The sequence below is a fragment of the Petaurus breviceps genome, unplaced genomic scaffold, assembly GCF_028583685.1.
Source record: "Petaurus breviceps papuanus isolate PSGF00001 unplaced genomic scaffold, PetGlider_PUasm1.0 126, whole genome shotgun sequence".
NCBI lineage: Eukaryota > Metazoa > Chordata > Mammalia > Diprotodontia > Petauridae > Petaurus > Petaurus breviceps.
The window spans coordinates 34,533,993-34,559,915 of record NW_027185655.1 but is presented as its reverse complement, the minus strand read 5'-3'; the positions used below and the strand labels follow the sequence as shown (position 1 = coordinate 34,559,915).

General features: G+C 38.0%; 1 long non-coding RNA gene and 1 pseudogene across 1 annotated transcript in view; one reads left to right on the top strand and one right to left on the bottom strand.

Annotated features, from left to right (window-relative positions):
• LOC138166389 (uncharacterized) overlaps positions 1-9,659 on the bottom strand; it is a 27,901-nt gene extending 18,242 nt beyond the window's left edge. Inside the window, exon 1 of the long non-coding RNA XR_011169587.1 lies at positions 9,522-9,659. This is a non-coding gene — a long non-coding RNA (uncharacterized lncRNA). The remainder of the gene's footprint in view (positions 1-9,521) is intronic.
• LOC138166385 (procathepsin L pseudogene) overlaps positions 1-25,923 on the top strand; it is a 188,625-nt pseudogene that overhangs the window by 159,923 nt on the left and 2,779 nt on the right.

Sequence of the window (25,923 nt, the reverse complement as noted above, 5' to 3'; positions counted from 1 at the left end):
AGCAGAAGCAGCAGCAATAGTAGTAGTAGTAGCAGCAGAAGCAGCAGCAGCAGCAGCAGCAGTAGTAGTAGTAGTAGTAGTAGTAGTAGTAAGCAGCAGCAACAGCAGTAGGAGTAGTAAATAATTAGTTAACATCAAAGTTTTCAAAGCCCTTTACATATATTATTTCATTTGATCCTCTCAAATACCCCTGTGAAGTAGATGCTGTTATTATTCCCTTTAGAGATGAGAATACTAAATCTTATAGAGCTCATAGAACAAGTGTCTGAGGCAGGATTTGAACTCAAGTTTTTCTGACTCTAGATTCAGCACTTCTATCCATTGTGCCGACTAGCTGCTAGTATGTGTCAGATGCAGGATTTGAATCTGGGTCTTCCTTACTCCAAGGCCTGCTCTCTATACCTGATATCATGCTTCTTCTTGAGGTCAGGGACCATAGAACAATAACTCTGCCTTAAAGTCTATCAGGTCTACAAGTGCTAAGACAAAGGCAAGGAGAACCCAGCCCTTGAGCATGGATTGTACTCTTGTCCCTCACAACTGGCCCTATTGTTGTTGAGACCAAGGAAGGACAATTGTAAAAGGAAAGGCAGCTTCTTTTCTAGTACAAACTTTGGCTCCGTCATGATGACTAGGTGACCATTATGACCTAACAGTGTTGGCACTGTTGGGGGAGGGGAGCATGAGGCAACTTAGGTGACTGGGGCTGCATATGGCTCTGCTGAGACCATTTTCCCTTAGGATATTCATTGCTTAATCAATGTTATTACCACATCTGCATTCCCAAGACCCATGATTTCATCCACATTCAGAAAGAACGGCTACAGCTAAGAGGCACAGTGGGTAGAATGCTTGACTTAGAGATAGAAAGTCCTGAGTTCAGATCTGGTTTCAGACACTTGGACCCCAGGCAAGTCACTTAACCTCTGTTTGCCTCAGTTTCCTCAGCTACAGAATGGCAATGATAAGAACATCTTATCAAATCAAATGATCAACTGAGATAATAATTGTTTAAAAAAAAAGTACTTAGCACAGGACTTGGCACACAGTAGGCAGTACACTATATAAATACTTATTCCTTCTCTTCCTTCCCCATCCATATAGTTAGTCCCTGTAGTGATGCCAATTGTTACACCTCTGCCACCTTTCTGAGTTGCTATGACTCCCCTCCCCCTCAAAGGTATCACTTAATGACCCACCCACAGGATCTAGCTTGGGTAGACAAACTAGCCTGTTGAGTATTTTGTATGACAACCCTTTTCAATTGAGTCTGAATGAATAAAAAAGCATAATTGCTTACTATGTATCAGGCATTGTGCCAAGGCTAGGGATCCAAATTCAGAAAGCAAGATAGTCTTTGCCCCTTGAGGAGCTTATATTTTAATTGTAATATTTAATAATTTTAACTTTAATTTTAACAACATATATAACTTAGTGGTGGCCAGGAAATGGTATTTTGGGGTGAGATGTAACAGGGTTGGCCAGGAGAATCTTAGGATAATTAATTAGCATGTGCTTTCTGGGAATGATAATGTTAATTTGACTAGTAGAGTTTTCATGGAGCTTAAGCATTTAAAAGTCTAGTCTTACTTCTACCCTACAGTAAGGCACTGAATGGCATGTCAGAGGAAGTCTGCCAACAAACATAAATAATTTTAATTGAAAAAAAAATCCTCATAATTCAAGGTAAAAAATCTGTCCATTTAACTGAAAAGAATATTAAAAGGGTATTGAAAAGCCTCTCCAGCCCGAACAGAAGCATCAACTTGATTTTGAGGAGTACTGTGAAAATTATAAGTTTTCCTTAGATGACGCCAGTTTCTAACAATGTGGGATTTTGTATTACTCCCTGGACCCTAATGTGCTAGTGACCCCTGATGCTTCTAGGGGCATAAAGGAAGTGGTAAGCTATACTATCCCAAAGAAAAGACTAATGAAATTCACTAGTATGATGAAAAGATCCAGAATGAACTGGTTTAACATCCCCCCTACCATATACTAGATGTGTGACCCTGGGCAGGTCATCTCTCTAAGATTTTATTAAATAGTAGAGGCAGTGCTGATCTGCATTGCTGACCTGAGAATTCCCTGTACCAAATGCAATCACAGTTCTAGTCCCAATCCTTATATCTAATTTTCTTTTAATAATGCAAATTTTGGGCTAGTTGTTCATGACCTCAGTTATATCTGAGACCAAACGATCATGGAATGCAAATAATGGGAGGGAGTGGCCATGTTTTCTAGACACACGCCTTGTTTCCTTGGAATCAACCACTTCACTGTAGCCTAGGACACTGCTCAGCTTAACTGTGACTTCTAAACAGTGTGCAAACAGGCAGCAAAAAAAGTGGGGACACCAGCAGATTCATCTACATCAAGTAGGAGTAGGAGGGAGGAGGGGGAATGAATCCCTCAACTGGGAGTTTGCACATTTCTAAAGCCTCAGTATCAATTCAATTGCTGTCAACACTGTTTATGTGGAAAATTGCATTGACATAGTGTAATTGGGATTGTAATTTTAACACTGTAATGTAAAATAGTTCTCACCAGTATGGTTTAATCAGAAGTCCAAACATAATGAAAAATCCAGAGACTCTACTGTCACACGTAAACGTAAGCATGTTGTGTGAAATAGGAAGCATGGAGTAAGTCAGTGAGTAAAATGAGAGCAGGCTTTGATATCTCAGCATAGACATGTAGACATGTCTGTTGAATAGGGGCTCACTGACTTGCTCCTTCTCTCTTCAGCTTGATGACCAAATTCCCTTTGTTGTTGCAAATTGGGCAGAACAGAAGTATGGCATGTCCTTCTAGAGATACGTTCTCCTTCAAACATGTTAGGCTTGCCAGATTTAATTCTGCCGATACTTTATGGGATAGTGACCCAAAGCCTTTTAAAATGGGTAGGTTACTTTGAAATGAATCTCCCATGACATTTCTGTTTCCAAATGGAAAGGGGGTAAAGACTTGTAGTAGTATAAAAGAAACTTGAATTTAAATTTTTCCTTTCCCTTCTAACTGACATTAAGATAATTAAAACCCAAAGGACAAGATAATTTGCCTTTGGAGACTTGGATTAAAGTGCTGCAAATTCATAAGAAAAGGCAATTTTTTCACTACCAAGAAACAGGGACCAAACTTCCCTCAGTTGTCTGGTTTTTCCTGTTCCTACTCCCTTCTTCCCCAATCAATCTATTATAAGGCCATCCATAATCTGGCTCCCTTCTACCTTTCCAGTCTTCTTACACCTTATTCCTCGACACACTTGACAATACAGTGAAAATCACCTATTTGCTTTTCCTTGCTTGCACAATATACTACAATTCATCTCCATACTGTGTTTTCACTGGCTGTCCCCAATGTCTGGAACAATCTCTCTTTTTGTCTCTTTCTCCTAACTCCTCTGGATTCCTTCTAAAATCTCACTGTCTACAAAAAGTCTTTCCAGATGCCCCTTAATGCTAAAGCCTTCCTTCTATAGATTAGTTCCAATGTATCACATATATGTGTGTGTGTATGCATGTATACATACACATATGTTATATATATATATACAAATTTATCTTCTAGGCATGTATTAAATACTTGTTGACTGACTGACTGAAACTATTTTTCTCTCTTTTTCAAGGTTTTTTTTTCATGTCTTTTGATTTTAACATAATAATAGTTTCCAAAAAGAACTTTCCTCTTTTCCCCTAGATTTTTTTCTTCAGTTGTTAATTCTTATGGCTTGTACAATTTCATTGTCTGAGATTGGGTTATTTAACATCTTCATTTCATATTTCATTAATTTTCTTTTTTACATTTCTATAGAAAAAACTCTTAAGTCCTATAATACAGTTGTATTTAACACATTTTCTGATAATTCTTTTTATTTCCCTTCCATTGTAAATTCACATTAAATTTTTTTTTGTAATTTACCTTTTCTTTTACTTTTATAAAGTTGGTTAAAAGCTTGTTAATTTTGTTAGTCTTTTCAATGAACTGTCTTTTACTTCCATTTCTTTCCTACTTATTAAGATTCATGCTTTGTGTTTTTTTGGGAGGGTTTGTTAATTTGTTGCTTCTCTAATTTAATTTAATTGCATACTCAATTCATTAGTCTTCTCAATTTTGTTAATGCATGTTTTAAGAGATAGTTTTAGTTGCTTCTCAAGATTTTGGCATATTATCTCATTATTAACATTCTCTTTCATATAGTTTTTTCATCTTTTCTCTGTTTTGGGGAGGCTATAATAATAAGGTACTAAAATAACTTTTATACCTAGTAGGTGCTTAATAAATGTTTATAGATTGATTTTGCTTGATTTGAGCCACCAAGTGGGCAAAAAATTCAACAATTTGAAAGATGCTCTTCTCACTCCCACCCCCTTTCTCTGTGTCTTTGGATGTCCCTAGTGCCAATCAGTTTCTTTTCTATATCAACCCCCCCCACGTGTACTTAATAAATGATATCTTAAAGAAACTAGGTTCTTTTGAGAACACATGGCAAATACAGAAAGTGTGAATTAATGTGTGAGGAACCTGACATAAACTCAGGATAACCAAGACAGAGCAAGGTAAAAGATTGGGCCACTAGGTGGCGCAATGAATCTGGTCCTGGAGTCAGGAAGACCTGAATTCAAATCTGGTATCAGACCCCTACTAGCTGTGTGACTTGTGACCTCAGCAAGTCACTTAATCCCATTTGCCTCAGTTCCTCATTTATAAAATTAGCTGGAGAAGAAAACAGGAAACATTCCCAGTGTCTCTTTCAAGAAAATCCCAAATGGGGTCAGAAAGAATTGGGCAATACTGAGAAATGGTTCAATGAGACATTGGGAGACAGGAGTTTTGCTAGTTTTGTTTTCAGCATATGAGATGGTCTTGCCATTTGACATGTCTTCTCCGCATCCTGCCCCTGGCCAGGGCAATGGTAGTGGCTGCCCTAGTAGCAGATGGTGCTGGGTGCCCCCTTGCCCTCTGGTCTCTCATCCTCTCATCCTCTCTCTGGGCATATTGCAGTTGTAGTCACCTGGGTATGGAAGCTTTGGTAGGTGCAGGTGATGGACTCCCTTCCTTCCCACACTGTGGTTATAGTCATCTCATTTAGCCTGTTGTGGGGACACATCCTTCTGCAAGTTCTGATCACTACCCATCAGAGTGACTTCATTTTGTTTTTCCCATTTTAGGAGATTTCAGGTCCTATCTCCCATAAGATTGGGAAGGGAGAGGGAAGTCATCTCAATAGTCACAGTTTCATGGCTCCTAGGAGGTGAGGTAGAGAGATGCTAGTCAGTCTATAAACATTTATTAAGAGCCTACTGTGTACCAGACAGAAAGCTAGGTGGCCCCGTGGATATGGAGAGCTGGGCCTAGAATCAGGAAAACTTCCTCTCAGATACTTATGAGCTGTGTGACCCTGGGCAAGTCACTTTACCCAGTGTGCTTCATTTTCCTCCTCTGTAAAATGAGCTGGAGAAGGAAATAACAAACCACTCTACTATCTTTGCCAAGAAAACCCCAAATGGGGTTGATAGGGTAGAGGCCCGAGCTGAGATCTTCATCACTTACCCCAAAATAATTTGTGTCCCATTTGTTTGAGGGGGGAATGATGGGTATAGGCTCTGGGAACCCCCTCGAATCTTCCCATTTGATCTGATGTTCCCCAGAGGACAAAAGCCTTCCATTATCAATATGACCCAATCTCTGTTAAACTTTAAACTAGCCTACTTCTCCATTGTCTATTACCTCCAGATTGCCTCTGACTGCTTCCCACCCTTGATCCTACCCTAAATTTCATTCTCTTGGTTCCTGGGAATATGACCTCTAGTCACCCCAGACTACTAGACCACCCCTAGATCCCTCTCACAGTCTTTCTGTATATAATTCGATTTTTATCTAGCCCGACAAAGGCTCAAGGTTCAATCTTGCTGGCTCACATTAGCAACACAAATACTCAGGATCCTTAAGAGTCTACCCAATATGGTGAATCTTTAATAAACTCCATTTTACTTTGGCAGAAAGAAGGCTTGAGTTGAATTCATTCAGCAGGACCCAGTGCATTGGTATTTTGGGATCCCAAGCACCAATAAAGCTCAACCTCAACAGGGTCACAAAGAGTTGGATATGATTGAAGAACAACAAATATTCTAGGTACTATCCTAAGTACTTCTGGATACAGAAAGAGAAAAAAAAGCTAATCCCTGCCCTTAGTCAGTGGACTTTGTCTCCAGGAGCCTGATAGACTTATTAGATAGACAAATGCTAAAATAGGAATTACATACAAATATAAATTCTTTCAATGTATATCTATTTCTAATAGAGGTATATATAAGCATAGATATACAAATGGATCTATTATCTTGTCAACATGAAAGTTTCCTATAATGATAAAAATGGCAACCCATTGTGAGGGATAATTTTCAGTGGTTTCCCCATCCTGAAAAATCAAATCTAGAGTGGCATCAGCATCCACAAGGCCGAAGTTTAGAAGTCACCTGTCCTTACAGGAATCTGGGACTTAGAGTAATGGAGACCCTCCCCAGTGCCACCTCAGCACAAGATATGCCACGTAAGGACAGAAGTGCTTTCTCAAACATACATTGGGTGATCTACTGTTTCCTTGCTCTGATACTTGAGGTAGATTACCATGCTTAGATTATATGCCTAACTTCCAGCCAATGGAAGAAAAGGGTCAGGAAGGAGGTGGGGAAGAATTCCCATTAGGGCTTTATAACTTTACCATTTCTCTTTGTAAGTTGCTTCTCCTCCCTGGCCATTTGTCAGGAGGGTGGCCCTTTCTCGAGATCATAATAAACCATTCTTTTCTGCTTCCTACATTGAGAAACCTCTGAGTATTATTTGGGTAAGGATTTCTGTTGCACAGTTCTTGGGGTGCACACACCCTCCTTGCCCAACAGTATATTAGTCTACCCAGCATATTGTGTATAAACATACTAGCTAATAAATATTACATCTATTTTTTCTTAGCTCTCCTATGAAAAGAACAGTTAAGAAATGTTCCCATTTGAAGATTGATAACAGTACTGTCACTTTTTTTTAAAGTATAAATAAGGTGTAAATTTTTATTTGGTTTGTTTGAAACATTTCAACCTTGGGGAAAACTGCCTAAGGGTAAAAGTTTGAGTCCAAACTCAATTGCCATGACAACTACACATGGAAGTAATGAAAAGGTAACTGGGGTGTTGAAAGAGTAGGTGATTAGCAAGTCTACAGGCCAGCATTTCCCACACAGGAAACTTAAGCTAGCATAATTGAGGGTGGAGTACTAATCATTAGTGGATTGTGTTTTTGGTACCTAAATGTAAGTACATCTTTGTAGCTGGCTATTTCATTTGTCTCTCAGTTCCGGAATGAATCTTGTCCATTCACTTAATAATTATAGCTTTGGAAATAATTAATTTGATAACTAGGTCAAATGAGATAATATTTGTAAAGCACTTATCACAGAGCCTAACATGTTGCTGTTTAGTCATGTCTGACTCTTCACAGCCACATTTGGGGATTTCTTGGCAAAGATACTGGAGTGGTTGGCCATTTTCTTCTTTTTCTTAAATTTTAAAGATGAGGAAACTGAGGCAAATAGGGTTAGAAACACAGTATCTGAGAATGAATTTGAACTCAGCCTTCTTGACTCCAGGCCTGGTATACAGTGTTATCTAAATGCCTACTTAGTATGTGCTTAATAAATATGTTCCCTTCCTGAAAATTCCTTTTTGATCTTGAACCTTGCTTGTTTTCTGTGCTCAGATGCTTAAATTTTTTCAATGAATATGATTTCTCCTCTTTCCCCTCTGTCACAAGACACCTATAGCCCTCTTAGGAAACCCTCCCACCTCCTCTTCCCCCCAAACCTACTGTAGTTATCTGACACTTACCTACTTTTCTAAATGCTCAGTTACTAAATTCCACTTATTTGGAAGACATAATATGATAAAAGTTTCCATGTTCAATTTTTTTACTCGGGACAAAAGGCTCCTAGTTTGACATTCTCAACCCTTCCTTTCAGTTTTGCCAGTCAAAGAAATAATTCCCAAAGGGTGTCTCCTTGATGCTTTAGGGAACACAGCTCCTGAAAATGGACAAATAGCCTTGCCCTTGTCATTAGTCTACTTATATAGAATTTGTAGCCTACTCTAAACTTACGAAAAAGAGGGCCATTGACTAAAAGCCTCAAAAAAGCCCCTCTCCCCACCTTCCTCTAATCCTAATGAATTGATATCAGAAGTTTCTTTCTCTGCTACTGATTATTAGTGACCCATTTATATATTTCTGTATTTTAGACCAGTAGAAGGGGGGGGTGCTTTTTATCTGAAGCACCTAACAGACCCTGCTGCACACAACAGGCACTTAAGTGATGATGAATCAAACTATTTAAGGAACACATTATTGCTTTTAATCATAGCACAAACACAATTTGTAATGGCAATTTTTTTTTCTTCCTTCTTGCTTTGAGGGCTGGACATTGTGTCCCTGGAACAAGAGATTGGCTACTATTCCTTTCATAGGATTCTTGGCTGTTCACACACACACACACACACACCATATTATATGTTTCATTTGTGTTATATGGTTGGTTATGGTTACTTATATGTGGGTCATAAGAAATCACTGTGGTTTGCAGGCAGTGAAATTGCCCGCAGCTGCTAAATGGGCTGACTTAATGAGCAAAACACTCCACTGTTTTAAGAACAGCAGCTGGGGCAAGCCGGAAAAGGCCCCAGGAAAGCTCCAGGGAGCAGAATTGTTTGTGGCTAGAACCTATATCCAGTTTTTGTCTCAAAAGTGTTTTTCTGATTGGACCCATAGATGAACACAAGGAAAATAGAAAACAAGGTCTACAATTTTTGGTTGAAAAACAAAAGATCAGTGTGTCGGTCATCATCCACATTAGGTGAAAATAGATTGATTTGTGGACTGAGCCCTGGCTTTGGAGTCACATAATCTGACCATTAAGAGTCTAAGATCCCAGATCCACCCAGTCCACTCCATACTTACACAGGACTTTCCTCTATAACATCCTCAATTGTTATTCAGCTAGAACAGTGGTTCTCAAAGTGTGGTCCTCTGACCCTTCCCTGGGAGTCCCTTTCAGATGATTGTGAAGGTTAACATTATTTTTGTAATAACATTAAGATATAATTTGCCTATTTTCCAACTTCATATCTCTTTGAAGTTGACTTTTCTTTCAACCACAACATTTCTCAACCGATTAAATGCAGCCACAGATAATCTTCTATTAAACCAGAATTTAAAGAGATTTTCATAAGTAAAACAATGCCACCTTTTTCACTTACATTTTATTTTGGGAAATATAAAATGTGTCATTTGTGTTAACATGTAATCCATTTATTATTATTTAAAATGAATGAAAACGTTCTTAAATTTTGTCTTAATTTCCAAAATAGTTAAGTATTAATGGTTATGATCCACATTACAAAAAACAACTCTTGGGAGTCCACAATAATTTTTAAGAGCATAAAGGGGTCTTGAGACCAAAGAATTTGAGAACTACTGACCTGGACTTTGCTTGAAGACCTCAAGTAATGGAGAACGTTCTGTCTCCAGAGACAGCCTATTCATTCTACTTCTGGACAGCTCTAATGATCAGGAGCTTTTTCTTTTCCTCCTAAATAAAGCTTGTGTGTCTCTCTGCAACTTCCAAGTATTGCTTCTATTTATACCCTCTTGAGTCAGAAGATCTAAGAACAATTTCTAGCTGGAAAACTCATAAGCTAAAGAGTTCCAACCTTTGGGGCTATAGTCATAGAAGATGAATCTGATTTATGAGGAGATGAATGTGATTTGTGACTTGTAAGCTCCTTGAGGGCAAATTCCAGTTTTGTTTTTTTCTCTGTATCCTCTGTGCTTAGCACATTTTCCTAAACATAATAAGCACTTTATATATGCTTGTTGACTGATAGAATTGCATCACTTTTTTTTTTTTTGCACAACTTTTCCCAGAATCAGTTCTTCCTTCTTTTGACTGTCACAGTTTCTGGTGGGCTAATACAGTAATTCAAAACACTGATTTAGAATCACAGTCAAGAAACTAACAGGGTCTTTAAAGGGCCATCTACATCCCTGTATATGCTCAGAAATACAATCAAACTATCCCTGAAAGATCCTCATTTAAAAACATCAAAGGAAGGGCAGCGTGAAACCCTAGAGATGGTTGAATCTGGAGTAAGAGGACCTAGAATTGAATCTTAATTTTGCCACTTATTACCCATGTGACCTTGAGTAAATGACTTCAGCTCTCTGGGTTTCAGTTTCTTCATCTACATAATAGGAAAGTACATTTATAGTGTTCTATGATTTTTGGACACAAGTCTTTTTTGAAGTGACTTACCTGAATGTAACATTTTTTCTAAATTCAAGAATTTCTAAGAGAGAAATATCTAAAATGTTCTCTAGTCCCTCCATGACCTTAAGCACCTCTCTACTCCAAGTTGATTTGAGGATACATTTATAGAAATTTTCAACAAGGAAAAAAGTCATAATATGTTGAAATATGCTTTGAGGTTAACATTCTGCTCCATTGAGGGTCACTTAGTAACTATACAGTTCCTTCCTTGACCATTCCCCTGAAGAATTGAAAAGACTTCCTCTCTGTGATCAGTTTGTTAGTTTTTTTCTGCTTGTAGAAGTCTGGATCATAGTTTAGCTCATGCCTGAGTTCTCTCATCAGTAAAATGAGGGGTTTGATTCAATGGCTTCTAAGGCCTTTCTAGTTATACACCTATTATCTCAAGTCCTTCTCACATGTTAGGTACCCAGACAAGCTATTCAAGGTTTAAAGTTCTCTGTTGGTCCATACTCACTCAAAATCAAAGTTCAAGAGAAGGCACAATTACTTCAAAGTAAAAAATTCAATGAAAGAGCATAGTAAGAAAAGGAGCAGCGGCACATATGGGCAGGCCATACCTGTAGAAGGATATATGCATATGTTTGGGCAAGGTGCAGACAAATGAGAACTTAGGTAGTGGAATATATAGTAAATGTATGGAAGAGTGAGTACTCAAGACACACGTATGATCCAGATGCATGTCTGGATGGTTTCAGGTTTGGAGGGTTGTCAATATCTTCTGGTGATGTTATTGTGATGTGGCTTCTGGGTCAGCTCTCCAATGGTCTCAAGTGGCAGTTATTTTCTACCAGGCAGTGCTTGGTTAGGGAGTACTCTGTTGAGCACATTGTCAGCTCATTGATTTTGTCTGCCTCCAGTTTCTGACTTAAGCCAGAATCCTCAACCCATAGGCTAACATCTTTCCCACAAATGAATACTAGAGAGGGCTGGATCTGGACTTAGAGGACCTAGATTTGAATTATGGTTTTGCCACTTACTTTGAACCATCAGTATCAGTGCTAAATCACAGTCCTTGTCCTTGGCAACTATCTGTCTTTGGGTTAGAATTCTCAAAATTTTCTCTGGCTTGATAGGCAAATAAATTTGAAACAGAAGAAAAGCTAAGCAAAAGACGTAAGGTTCAACACTTCCATGACCTGCATTTTTGACTGTATTATACAGAAATAGCCAACACCAAGTCTTCCAGTTTTGAACAATCTGCTATCCTTCCTAGGGAAAAATTTTCGGTCTCTGCACAGCAGGTAGAAATGAGCATATCACAAGGTTATAGAAACTTGGGTATCATGAAGTTACCCAACTCCTGTACTGTAGCCTACACCTCTAATCTGAACTCAAACTCCTTTCCTGGGCCCTAGGTTTCTGATTGGTAAATATTAACTTTATTTTGCCTGGACTCAGACCCATCATACTATTTCCTACATATAACTTATTCCTCTCTACCTACCCTCTCTCCCCACTCCAGTTTTCAAACTATAGATCAGAAAATAACAATCAAATTAGTGCTACCATTCCTGTACAAGGGATTTCATTATCAATTTCTCCATTATCCTAGTCACCACCCCTCTAATTTCCTCTCTAAAACACTTCTCCTTAATCATTATTTCTCTATGTGTTTTCTTCTCCATTAGAATAAAAGTTCTATATGAACAGGCAGTGTTCTGATGAAGAAATAAAAGAAATATATGAAAAATTCTTTAAATCATTATTGGTTAGAGGAAGGCAAATTCAAACAATCTGGAGATATCATTTTATATCCACCAGAGTGATTAAACAATAGAAGGGTAGAGTGACAAATGTTGGAGGGGATGTGAAAAAATTGAAACACCAATTCATTATTGGTGGAATTGTGAACTGATCCAACCATTTTGGAAAGCAATCTGTAATTATGCCAACTTACTAAACTTCCTATACACTTTCACCCAGTAATACCACTACTTGGTCTATTTCCAAAGATGATTAGGGGGAAAAAGGAAAAGGATGTGTTCTAAAATGTTTATAGCAGCTCTCTTTGTGATGGCAAATAACTGGAAACTGCAGGGATCCCTATCAACTGGAGAATGGCTGAATGAGTTATGATGTATGGTTGTTATGGAATACCACTGTGCTATAAGAAATGATGAGCTCAATGATCTTAGAATGACATGGAAAAACTTGCATGAAAGAATGAAGAGTGAAGTGAGCAGTACCAAGAGAACATTGTATATAGTAACGGCAATGTTGTTTTAAGAATGACTTTGAATAGAAAAGTTATTTTGACTATTCTAAAAACCCAAATTAACTATAAAGGACATATGAAGAAAAACACAATTTGTATCCAGAGAAAGGACTGATAAGTAAAAGTATGGGTAGAATAATTTTACATATACCTATTTGTCTAATGGTAGCCATTTCTAGGGTGGGAAGGAGAAAAAATCAATTTACATGAAAACTTTGTGTTGTATATTTGAAAGGTATAGCAAGTTGTACATAATAGATTTACAGTTTCCTGTGCAATCATCTTTGTTATTGTAATATGTTATGGAAATTCTTGCTTTATTCCATAAATCTAAAATAAATGATTAAAAAAAGAATAAAATTCCTTAAGAGTAGGAATTGTTTTACTTCCTTGTATTTGTATTCCAAATGCTTAGTAAAGTGCCTGGAATATAATAATTATGCAATAACTGACTTCTTATATTAATTTATTTTATGATTCTTATCACATTACCTGGAACAATAGTGCATTGAATATGGAATTACCTAATACATCAAATTTACATTAGAATTGCATGTAGCTAATCATAGTATATATAATAAATCATATAGAAGTACAACATATTGACTCTATTGCATATGTAAGACTAAGAAAAATCTCAAGCAATGAAAACAAACATCCCATATATATAATACATAAGTGGAATGGCTTGCCTCCAGAAAGTAGTGTCCCCTTTTCACTAAAGGTCTTCAGGTAAAGGATGAATGACCACTTGTTAAGGGATGTTGTAGAGATGATGTCAGATTGGAGTGAGATCTGTGATCTAAGATCTAGGATTTTGTCACTTCCCTCAAAGTTGCACAACTTTAGAGACAAACCAACATCTGCCTTTGTGCTTTTCCATCCCAAGAGAAGATAGTACCATTGGTTTATTGACCTTGATAAATTCTGTCTAGTGGTCTAGCATCATGGGATACAGTGGTCATGCAAGTAGTGGTCATTCTGCCTTCATGATCATGTTATCATTCAATGTACCATCTTGCACAAACATGTGACTCTTTTTTTTCTTTGAATACCCAAAGGAATCCTAGGAGTTATGCATTTGGTAATAAAGTCACCCTGAGGAATCCTTGGAATTATGTAATTTCTAATAAAGTCACCCCAAGGAATCCTAGGAGTTATGCAATTGGTAATAAAGTCTACAAAAGAACTAACCTAAACTCAGGAGGGAGAGCTATGTTAGTACATTTTTCTGTGAGTGGAAGAAGAATTCGTTGGCAAGCTCACATAACAAATTCCATTTCTCAAATGATCCCACCTGCAAATAAAATCCTGTGATTGCTATTTATTATTTGTTGAGCACAAGCTGTGTACTTAGTACTATCTAAAACACAAACACTACAAAAAGGATGACATCGTCTATGCCTCAGGGCTTCACAAGCTCAACTAGACATAGAACACTATTCAAATAGTACACAAGTTGAAAAAAAGGTTCCAAAAGTGAGAATTCATTTGATACTTCTCCCTTTTTGTGATTTTTAGAAGGAATACTCAAAAGACAGATGAACTGGTCATTAGATATATTCTTATGCCTATAGTCAATGAATTCTTTCAGAATATTAGGGTATTGTTCAATAAACCAATGATCATTATTTAGTACATAGCATCAAAAATTATACCCAAGGGGAACACTTGGAAAGTCAACATTTCTTATATATCCTAATATATATCTTTCATAAAATAGCTTATTTCAATTCAATTCAGCAAGTATTTATTAAACACTGTACCAGGTACCATGTTGAGTGCTAGGGCAACCTTTCCTGGAGAATTATGAAGTATTATACACTTATTACTTCATTAATCTTCTCAACAATCATGTAAAATTCAGGGCAGATGAAAATATCTATTTTTAAAAGGGAGAAAAAACAATAAAAGGAATTTACTTAGATTCATACAGAGAGTGAGAATTCAGTGTCAACAGATATCCAAAGAATAATATGGTCATAGATTCATAGTCCAAATGTCTCATTTTTCAGATTAAGAAACTGAAGCCCAGAAAATTATCCTATTTGTCCAAGGTCACACAGCTAGTAAATGGTAGAACTGGAATTTGAACCCAGGTCCTTTGACTCCACTGTTGTCCTTAGAGCTACCCCTTCCTCTGTGACCTTGATCCCCTCCTTCATTGGCACTTAAGGAACTTTGTTGCCATACTTATTATTTTTCCCTCCAGCATCATCATGATCTTCTTCATTGGCTCCTTCTCCTCTGTCTTTATGTATAATCAGTTCTTGGGGGGTGGGGGGCTTCATTGGGCCTTATTTCTCCTTCTTGCTAGTATCTGATTTTTCTCCTTTCTTTTACTGCCAAACTACTTGAATGAATGAGCTGTACCTGCTGTGTCCATTTCCTCTCTACCTAAACCCTCCTTAATACTCTACAATCTATCTTACCTTTATTGTCTTTGGTGTCAATGTAGGGTTAGCAGAGAAATAAGAAATGGGACTCTTGAGAATTATAGTCTCCTAGAATGTTAAAGCTTAAAGGCATCTTTGAGATAACTCATCTAACTTAGGGAATCTTGGCCTGTGGGGATGCAAAAGACTTTTGAGAAAGCCTAGTTCAAACCCTTAATTTTATAGATGAAGAAAGTGAGACTCAGTGGAATGAAGAGATTTGTCCACATTAACATAATTGATTCCAAATTTGAATGTAGAAGAGAAAGGACAGGAAGGCCCATGGAAGACAGGAAGCCTGGCTGGGGCATGAAGAGTCAGTATGGTGTCAGGGAAAAGGCACTGGCTTGGGAGTAGAGAGGACCTGGGTTTGACCCCTGAGTAGCTTTACTACTTATCAGCTATGGGACTTTGGGTAAGTCACTTAACCTCTTAAACTCAGTTTCCTCATCTGTAAATTGCATTAGTTGAATTGGACCATCTCTTAAGATTTCTAACTGTCTTTATAGCCTATACTCGAAATTTTGCCAGGTGTGGTTAAAAGGAGAAATGGGCAGATCAATCAAACAATAAATGTTCATATTAGACATTGTGTTAGGCATAGGGAATACAAGTACAAAGAATGGAGCAATACTTAGTCTCTAGGAGCTTAGATCCTTGTGGGGATAGACAACAAGAATGAAGATAAGTATATAGAATACATATATCAAATGAGCAAATAAAATATATACAAAGTAATTAAACAAAATAGTTCAGGAGGATACTCCCATTTGAGGGGATAATCAGTTACAATTTATCCAGGAGGCAATAGGGAATTATTGGAGTTCACTGAGTAGGGGAGTGACATGGTCAGGGGTCTGTGAACTTGGATAGGGGGAAAATCCCTACATACTTATTCAATAGAATTGATTTCTTTTATAATCATATATTTTATTTTCAGCATTTGAAAACATTCTGAGAAGGAATCTCTAGGCTTCTCCAGATTGTCAGATAGGCCCGTCTCACACACACACATACACACACACGTGCGCACACATTAAGAACTTGTCAAATCTGTCTGGTCTGAGTCAGATGGGAGGCAATGATAGGAAGGGGCAGAAGAGAAAAAAGAATTATCAGCATGTGGTACAGATAAAGATATAAATGGAAAAGGGCTTGGGTGGGAGATACCTCTGTAATGCAGGCTTTTGACCCAAATTGGTTTACTCTTTGTAAGGAAAAAAGTACTACTCTGGAAAGGAACATAAATCTCAAATGTCCCCAATTCTGATTCCTAAGTCTTCACCTCAGTATTAGCCAGGCTACTCTTTGGACTACCAATTACAAAGTTCTGAGGTACTAAGTTCTATTGATTGAGATTTCCTCAACCAGAAGGTGGTGTAATGGAGAGTACACTGGATAAGAATCAGGGAGATCTTGGTTTGAATCCCATCTCCGATATCTATGATCTGACCCAAGGTGAGTCAATGCAAACCCCTCTGAACTATATTTTCTAATCCCTAAAATGAGGGTAATACTAACACCTACATCATAGAATTATCGTGGGGAACAAGTGTGATCATATGTATGAAGTATTTTGTCATTCTATACAAAAGTGAGTTATTATACCAATAAAATCACAAGTCTAGTAAAAACAAACCAGACCTGAGTTGCGTCCTTGAGGAAACCGACAGGGCTCTTTTAGTTTTAAATCTCTTATCTGCTACTTTTGGCTTTCCTATCTGAGGGGTGCCTCTTGATTTTATTTCCCCCATACAGTCCTATAATTGGAATGAATGACTGCAGGATGCTGAGCCCAGAAAGAGATTATCCCTTTTCCATGGTTAATTTGCCCAGCCTTGACTAGTTCTGTATTTTCTCTTTATTTACATATCCAGTCAATGTCCTCTCAATCTCCTACTCCACTCCCCTAGCTGGTCTCCCTCTGGTCTCCCCAAGGAATTGGTTTCCAGAATCTTACCACTATAGTTTTTACAATAGATACTTTGCACAAACAACACCAGTAACTGACATTTCACCCAAATGAAGCTTCTCATTATACATTTCCATGCGGTTCCCTGCATCCCAATATTTACTGCACCTCATTTTCATACTTTCTTCTCATGGATTTTTTTTAGATTTTAGAATTAGAGGATAATGATAACAACATAATTACTGACAATTTCTATGTCTCTTTAGGGTTTGAAAAATGTTTTATATGTATCGTCTCATTTTACCTTCACAACCCTATGAGATAAGTTGCTAATGTTTTACTTATTTGACAGAAGCTGAGACTGAAAGGGGTTAATTTGCCCAGGGTCAAAAACTACTTTGTATCTGAGGTGGTAAATTGTTTGAGTTATTGTACACATGGACCATTTCTTCTACTGATCATCCAAAATGTTCAACTTTCTTTGCTAAAGTTGCTCTAGAAATTTGTTTTTCTTCTTACATTTCTCTCTTCTCTGAAGAGACCCCTCATTGAGACTTATGAATTTCCTGGAGTGAGACAAATGGCTTTCTCTTTGGAGATAATATGCTTGGTATTCTATCAACTAGACCATGGCAAATGGTCTTTTAAACATTTTATTTTCTTTTTCTTCTCTCTCTCTTTTCTTTTTTTTTTGCCTTTTTGGAGGAGCAATTGGGGTTAAGTGACTTGCCCAAGGTCACATGGCTAGTAAGTGTTGAGTGTCTGAGGCTGGATTTGAACTCAGGTCCTTCTGACTCCAGGGCCAGTTCTCTATTCACTGTACCACCTAGCCACCCCCAATTTTTTTTTCTTTTTACACCAGAGGTCACCTAGCCCAGATCCTTTCAACTTTATAGATAAGTATGTGAGGTAGAATTTGAACCCAAGTTTTCTGATTTCACGTCTACTATCCTATTTATTACACCATGTTCTCTCATATATGTGTTTTGTGAAAAGTATAAAATGTTTTACTCTAAATCAGAGAAGGGACCTTTGAGATTTTGCTCCAAATAAAACTCGAAGTAAAATGTTTTGCTGTAGATCAGAGAAGGGACCTGCTGATTAAGGGAATCAGCAAAAGCTTCAATGATGGAGAAGATTTTAACAGGTAACTTTGGAAAGAGGAGTTTCAAGTATAGAGAATTAAATAATTGAAGGCAGTCAAGTGAGAAAGAATAAAATATTTCAGGGAAAGAAAAATCAAGTTTGTCTATTAAATAGTGCAGAGGTGTCAAACATATTGCCTGCTGGGACCCACAACACTCCCAAGTATCCTGAAATATATTAAATGTAACTGGTAAATATAGTTTATAATAGAATAGAACATAGATAATGTTCATATGTGTTTTTCTAAGTCAATATGTGGTCTGCAGGGATTCTTATGTATGGTTTAGTGGTTGCCATTTCTATTTGAATTTGACTTCAGTGGTATAGAGTGTCTCAAGGGAAGGTATATTTGTGAAGAGTAGAAAGGTAGATTGAAGACAAATTGTTAAGGACCTACAATGGCAGTGTAAACATATTGTACTTTATGTAATAAGTGAGGGGAAGTCACTGATCATTTTGAAGTAATGGAGAAATACGATCAGATGTGCATTAGGAAGACTCATTTGGCAGTGATGTATGGAATGGTTTGGAGTGCAGGGATGGTTTAGGCATTTATGAAAATAACCCAGAGGAGGTGGCTAGGTGGTGCAGTGAATAGAGCACTGGTCCTGGAGTCAGAAGGACTTGAGGTCAAATCCAGCCTCAGACACTTGACACACTTACTAGCCGTGTGACCTTGGGCAAGTTGCTTAACCCCAATTGCCCTGCTTCCCCCCTCCAAAAAAAAAAAAGAGAAAACAACCCAGATAAGAGGTAATGAAAACTTGGTCTTTCATTAGAGAGTGTTGGACTAAACCATTTGTAAGGTACCATCCAATTCTAACATTCTGTGATAGGATATTGAGGAGATCAAATGAAGAGGACCCAGAAATTAACTGGATATTGGTAATAAGAGAGAGAAAAGGGAGTAGGAGATGATTCCAAAGTGTTGAACCTGGGAGACTAGGAGAATTATAAAACTAATGGTAATTATAGGGATGTCAGGAGGATAAGCCTGGTTTTGTGGAGGGGAGAAGGGAAGAGGAGGGAAGATAATTAGTCCTGAAGGAGTGATTCTGTTCAAGAAAGTCTTCATGAAGTAGTTGGCATTTAAGGATGGGTTCTGAACAGCATGGTGGATTTTGAGAAGCAGAGAAGAAGAGGCAGATGTTTTCTGTTTCCTTTCTCTGCCTTATTTACAAATGCTAGGTAATATATTCTCAACCACCTTTTTAGTTAAATTTCTTTCTTTTACTGTGGGGAGTGATTATATAGTGGAATATGTTGTATGTATATAGTTCTATGAAGCTAGAAATCTCAGATATAAACAATAAAATGTGTCATTTGAATATTTCTATGAGAGTCACTAAATTTTGCATTAGTTCTCTCAAGCCAGAGCTGCTTCTGGCTTATTTTTTTTTTCACAGTCAGACTTTTCTTTTTCCTTTCTGAGCAGTAAAATGTGACATAATTGAGCAGATTTTCAAATTCATCGGCAAGGGTGTCTTGACTATGGCAGGGTCTTCAGTTACCTCATTAGTTTCAGCCCTTGGGCAAGTACATCCTTATTCAACTATTTCACAGCAAGGATACTTGATTAGAAATATATACAGACAAAATTGCTGCTGAAATAGGTCACTGTCTGTGCCTTCCATCCAGACCTGATGCTGACTGTAAATGTAGAATGAAATACTGTGCTTGGCCCCTCTCACCACTTGCTATCAGCCTAACGAGAATCACGTGTGTGGATAAAAGGTTTTTGAGTTTAATTCTTTGCAGACACCACAGGACCTAGCAGAAGAATGTTCATTAGCTTCCAGGAAGGAGAAAAAACCCCTGGTATTCTAGAAAATGTTTGCTCATATTCTTGCTGCATAAGCAAACTCTTGCGAGAGGCAACCACAGTGCCTTTGAATTGTGGGTTGCCTTAAATGTCAAGTGAACAAGTAATGAGTTGGAGGTGAGCAGGGTAATACAAATCACTTTGAAGATATTCATTGCAAGTTTATGTGTTTTATGACACTCATCAACACCTTTCCTCGTTCCACATCAATTTATGATGCTTATATCCTTGCCCTGTAAATTACCAGTCAGTCCCAGGATGCTGGACAAATCTTGGACTTTGTGATTGGTGGCCAGTAGGGTCAGAACCAATGGAGGCCTTGAGTCTACCTTTCATTTATATACACAGCATCTCTTCCTCACAATTAGAAATGAGGTAGTTTGGTATGTGGGGCAGCTAGGTGGCACAGTGGATAGAATGCCGGGTCCGGGGTCAGAAAGACTCATCTCCCTAAGTTCAAACCTGACCTCAGACATTTGCTGGTTGTGTGACCCTGGGCAAGTCACTTAACCTTGTTTGCCTCAGTTTCCTCATCTGTAAAATGAACTGGAGAAGGACATGGTAAACTGCTTTGCCAAGAAAACCCCAAACAGTATCATGAAAAGTCATACATGACTGAAACAATTGCACAGCAACAACAAAAAGTCCAGGATGTATATTTCAAGGGCATTTTAGGGCCAGTTTTCTAGTGGTTGAAGACTGTTGACATTTGGCTAAGGTCCAGTTGTACAGTACCAAAGAAATCACAAGCAAGAGGCTTGCAGAAGGCTGTTGGACTCTTGCAGAGATCCTTGCTCTTCCTGAGTTTTCTAACATAAGCCACAAATTGACTCTGGTTCCAAAGATCCAATGAAGATAAGTTATAAAGAAATGAGCCAATGATAAAGAATTCTGGTCAGTTCCATTGTGAAGGCTCTTGTGAATGAAAATTGTTTGAGTCCCAGGATCTGATTGGTAAAAATAATAAGAAATACATAATAAAAAATAAAGATGATGATGATTATAGCTAACACACATAGTGCTTTGAGGTTTGCAAAGTCCTTTACAAATGTTATCTCATTTTATCCTCACAACAACCCTGGGAAGTGGTGTTATTATTATCCTCATTTTAAAACTGAGGAAACTGCGGCATACACAGGTTAGTTATCCAGGATCACAGAGCTAGTGAATGCCTGAGGCTGCATTTGAACCCAAGTCCAAATGCCTATGATTTATTTGGCATGTTCCAAATAATTTCATATCTTCTGCTACAATGTTTCATACTTGTTTTGATCCACTATTATCATTATCATAAATGGCTGATTTAATATGGTGTTTTATCATTTATAAAGTCCATGCTCTAGACTGGAAAGAACATTGTGTCTAGGGTCAGAGGATGTGGTTCCAAGTCTCACCTCTGATGCTCACTCACACAAGGTGTGCCTTGAAGCAAGTTACATCTCCCTGGGTATCAATTTCCTCATTTGCAAAATGAAAGTGTTGGACTAGATGTCCTCTGAGAGTCCTTCCTGTTCCAGATCAACCATGTTCATTTGATTCTCACAATGACCAGAGGAACTCAGAGCCAGGCCTTTAAGCACTCTTTCCTCTTTACCCCAGCTGGTCCCATTTAGGAGAATGGGAGTGGGGTGGAGTAGAGCAGATTATGTTTTCAAGGACCTAGGTATTTTAAGGATCATCAGAACATAGAATTTTTATTTTTGCTTTTTTTGGAGGGGGGAAGGTAGGGTAATTGGGATTAAGTGACTTGCTCAAGGTCACACGACTAGTTTTGTGTAAAGTGTCTGAGGCAGAATTTGAACTCAGGTCCTCCTGACTCCAGGGCCAGTGCTCTATTCACTGTGCTACCTAGCAGCCCCTAGAATGTAGATTTAAAGCTCAAAGGATCTTTAGAGGTCATGCAATCTCATTCCATTTTACAGATGAAGAAATCACGGCCCAGGGAGAGAGCCCATGTGACTTGCCCAAGGTCACATTCATAATAAGTGCCATAACTGGGGATGCAAATCCATGCTCTCTGACCCCAGAATCACTGCATCTCATGCATAATTTTGAAAAATCGACAATCTCTCCCCGCTATCTCCCAAAACACTTTAAGCGAATTTACTGAAGATGCTTCTGACTAGTAATTGCCTGAGTCAGCTTCCTTCTGGCCTGCAAAGCCCCTGGGATGGTCCACACCTCCTACAGCTTGTTCCCTATCCCTCACCCACCCATTCCCCACTGAGAAAAAGATCCAAGAGCTCTTAATTATCCTTTGTCTCTCTCTTCCCTTCCTGAGGCAGGACATTCCTTTGTTCACTTTATCCCAGAGTCCAAGTTGAGACCAGCAATTTAATCCCTTACTTCTGTTCCATTCTCACCCTCTGATTTGAAATGGGGTCCAATATTTCTGTGAGCAATTATCCTTTGGCTCCTGAGCCCTTCAAATTAATGTCCCATTTCAGAATTTCCATTTAGTTCCAGGTGTCTTTTCGCATACCTACTCTCTGAAGTCCTTCATTCTCTGATGAGTTTTGTCTGAGGTGTTTGAGTGTAGAGACCGTATCTTTTTTTGACTTTCTATCCCTCCATAATTCTTTGCATAATCTCTTACACATGAAGGGTGTTTAATAAATAGCTGCTGAATAAAGAGGAAGGGAACAAATATTTCTTATGTTTAGTATGAACTAGCCAGCTAGCTTTGTGAATATACTCTCAGACAAAGAAAGACACGCTTGAAATATGTGTGAAAGAACATATAGAAACTGGGTGAAGGCTTCAAAGCAATGGCTCTGCTCTCAGAGGATCTGAGTTCAGATTTTGCCTCTGCCACTACCTTTGTGATGTTGGACAAGTTCTTTAGCTCTAATTAAGCCTAGCTTCCTCATCAGTAAAACGAGAGGGTTGGACTAGATGGAAGGAAGGGAATGGATATTCATCAACCACCCACTATGTGTTGGTGCTGTGCCGAGCACTACAAATATCATTTCATTTCATCCTCAGAATAACCTTGGGAAGTAGGTACTATTATTATCCCCATGTAACAGTAGAGGAAACTGAGGCAGACCAAGGTTAACTGACTTGCCCAGGGTAACACAGCTAGTAAGTGTCTAAGGAAGGATTTGAACTCAGGTTTTTCTGACTTTAGGCTTAAGGTTCGATCCATTGCACCACCCAGAGGTCTGTTCTATATCTCTTATCCTATATTCCTATGGTAAACTCCATTTTACAGGGACCACCATTGCCTTTACCCTTTTTATTCCCTGGGATTATTTCTCCTCTACTGCAAAGTTCTTTTTGGTTATTCCTCTTCTAGAATGATGTTGTGTTTCGATTTCATTTCTAATTGAATGCAGTGCATGTCCAAAACTTATCTACCAACTGAATGATTTCAACAATTTTAATTACACTCATCTACATTTCTTCTGTGAACATTGGCCATGGATCAATGTAACAATTCAATAAAAATGTATTAAGAATTAACTATAGTATATGTTAGACTATGTGAAGATAAAGACAGAAAGAAATAATTCCTGTTTGCCTTATACTAAGAAGATGCAATATGTATACCAATAAGGTAAATGCAATCTAATTTTAAGAGGGAAAAATTATTAGTAATTGGGGGATCAGAAGAGACCTTTGGGTGGGAGAAGGCAGCACCTGAACTGAGCTTTGAAGGAAGTTGGAGATCAAAGAAGAAAGGTGATATTAATGGTCTTATTACAAATAACCACCATACTTCTGTCTCTCGGTGAATTCATCAATGTAGCTTCCTTTCCTTTCTCTCTCTCTGTAGTCTGGTTTCAAACCTCACCATTCAATTGAAACTGCTTTCTGCAGAGTTAACAAAGACCTCCTAATGTCAGATTAAATAGATGTTTCCACAATCCACATTCTTCTTGACTTCTCTGAAGCGTTTGACAAAGTAGATCACCTTTTTCCTCCTTGATATTGTCTTCACTCCAGTTTTTGTGACACTGTTCTCTCCTGGTTTTTCTACTCCTATTGGTATGATCTCTCCTCAGTTATCTTCAGTAGATACTCATTCAGGTTTTGCCTGATAACCAAAACAGAAACAATTGCTACTTACATTTCTCTTTTGACCAGAAATCCTGAGGGTTTCTGTAAAAATACCTTTACAGAAAATTCCCTTCGAAGATTTATTTTTAACTGGGTAAAAGAGACCACTCTTTGCCTCATTTCTTGCCTAGCCTTAATCACTGGAAGGTCATTGCCTTAGTCAAACTGAGACTTGTTAAAGATCTTAGCTTAAAAAGGTCAAGATCTCCCACTGCATCTAGGTCCATCTTTGGCTATCCTGATCTGTATCTGGTCACTGGGATCATATGGCTCCAGAGAAGAAAGTGAGGTAGGTGACTTTGCACAGTCCTCCCTCACTTAAATCGCATTCAATTGTATGTCACGGTGTAACCTTCCTTATGTCATGGTCCTCTTCAGAGGACAAGCAGCACCCTGATAACCATGGAGTTCCCCCAAGGGTCTGTTCTGGGCCCTCTTCTCCCTCCCTTCAGTTCTCATGAAGCCAATTATCCTTTCTATGCAGATGATTCTAAGATCTGTTTCTCTAGCCCTGTCCTCTCTTCTGACATAAGGTCTAGCATCTCTAACTGCTAATTGATTATCTTGAACTTAATGTCCCATAGACCTCCATCTTAAACTCAGTATGTCCAAAGGTGAACTCATCTTTCCACTCAAATTCTTTTCTCGTCTAAATTTAATAATTACTGTCAAGGGTACCCTACCCTCCTAGTCCCTCCTACACTTCCCCCTACCAAACTTCCCTATTATTGTGAAGGGTGCCAGCCAAGAATATCTTTCTTATAGTCAGTCCATCAACAAGAGATTCATGATATACAGAGCACTGGGTAAAGCTGTCATAAAAACTGATGCTAGATTATAATAAAGGAAGCAAAGTGGAGTGATGCTTGCTGCTTAAACCAGTTGTATGTCCTATTTAGTGATCTGAATATTAGAGATAGGATAGGCCCTACATCTATGATTTTATTGGTATAGGGAACTCCCAGATGAAGAAATTACCTTTACAGATACAGGCCAGTACCTTCCTTAAAAACTTAAAGCCTTTAAGAGTTGCCTGGAGAAAGAGATGTCACATGCATGACTCAGGGGCAACAATGCTGCTTTGACAAAATTAAAATGTAATTTGGAAATATATAATAAATAAATATACAAATAAAATGCAAAATAACTAAATAAATGGATAAATAAAGTGAAAAAAGAAATATGTGGTTTTCTAAGTCATTATGTAGATTCAGGGATCCTTATGTAAGATTTAGTGGCCACTATTTCTATTTGAGTTTATACTGATGGAAGGCTTTCAGAGGTTAAATGACTTGCTCACAGTCATATAGACATCATATATCTGAGGCAGGACTTACACCTAGCTCTTCTGGGCTCAGGACAACTACACCACACAGCCTTTATCTGTTCCGTATATTAATTCTGGAAAATGTTTCACTGACCAGATTAAGAATGAGAGATGCACTGTACTCCTTTCCATCAGTTTGCATTCAGTTATATAAAAATAAATGCTCTTTATTTAACCAAAGAAAATCCTAAGAACACCATGAATAACTTTGAATTTAACTTAAGACTACTGCCTAACAAATGGTCAACACTTGTTGCCAGTTGTAATAAAAGCAATTTACTTTATTTTTAAAGAAATCTTTCATTTCAAATAGTGTATCTTCCAATGAGCAAATCCTTATTTGAATGGTCAGAGCAGGAAGATCCTGGTTTCATTTTTCTTGTGAATTGTTAATGACAGCAGACAGAAATGTTAGGGTTGGGTTTCCCAATCTTGAAATTACTCAGAAATGTAGCCTTCTTTAATGCTGTGAAATGAAATGCATGTTTCCTCCCTGAGTGGATTTTATGGTGAATCCAAAACCAAATTTTGGTTAAGAATGTTACATTTCAAAGGAAAACACTCAGAGGCCTCTTTTCACATCTTACACACACACACACACACACACACACACACACACACACACACACACA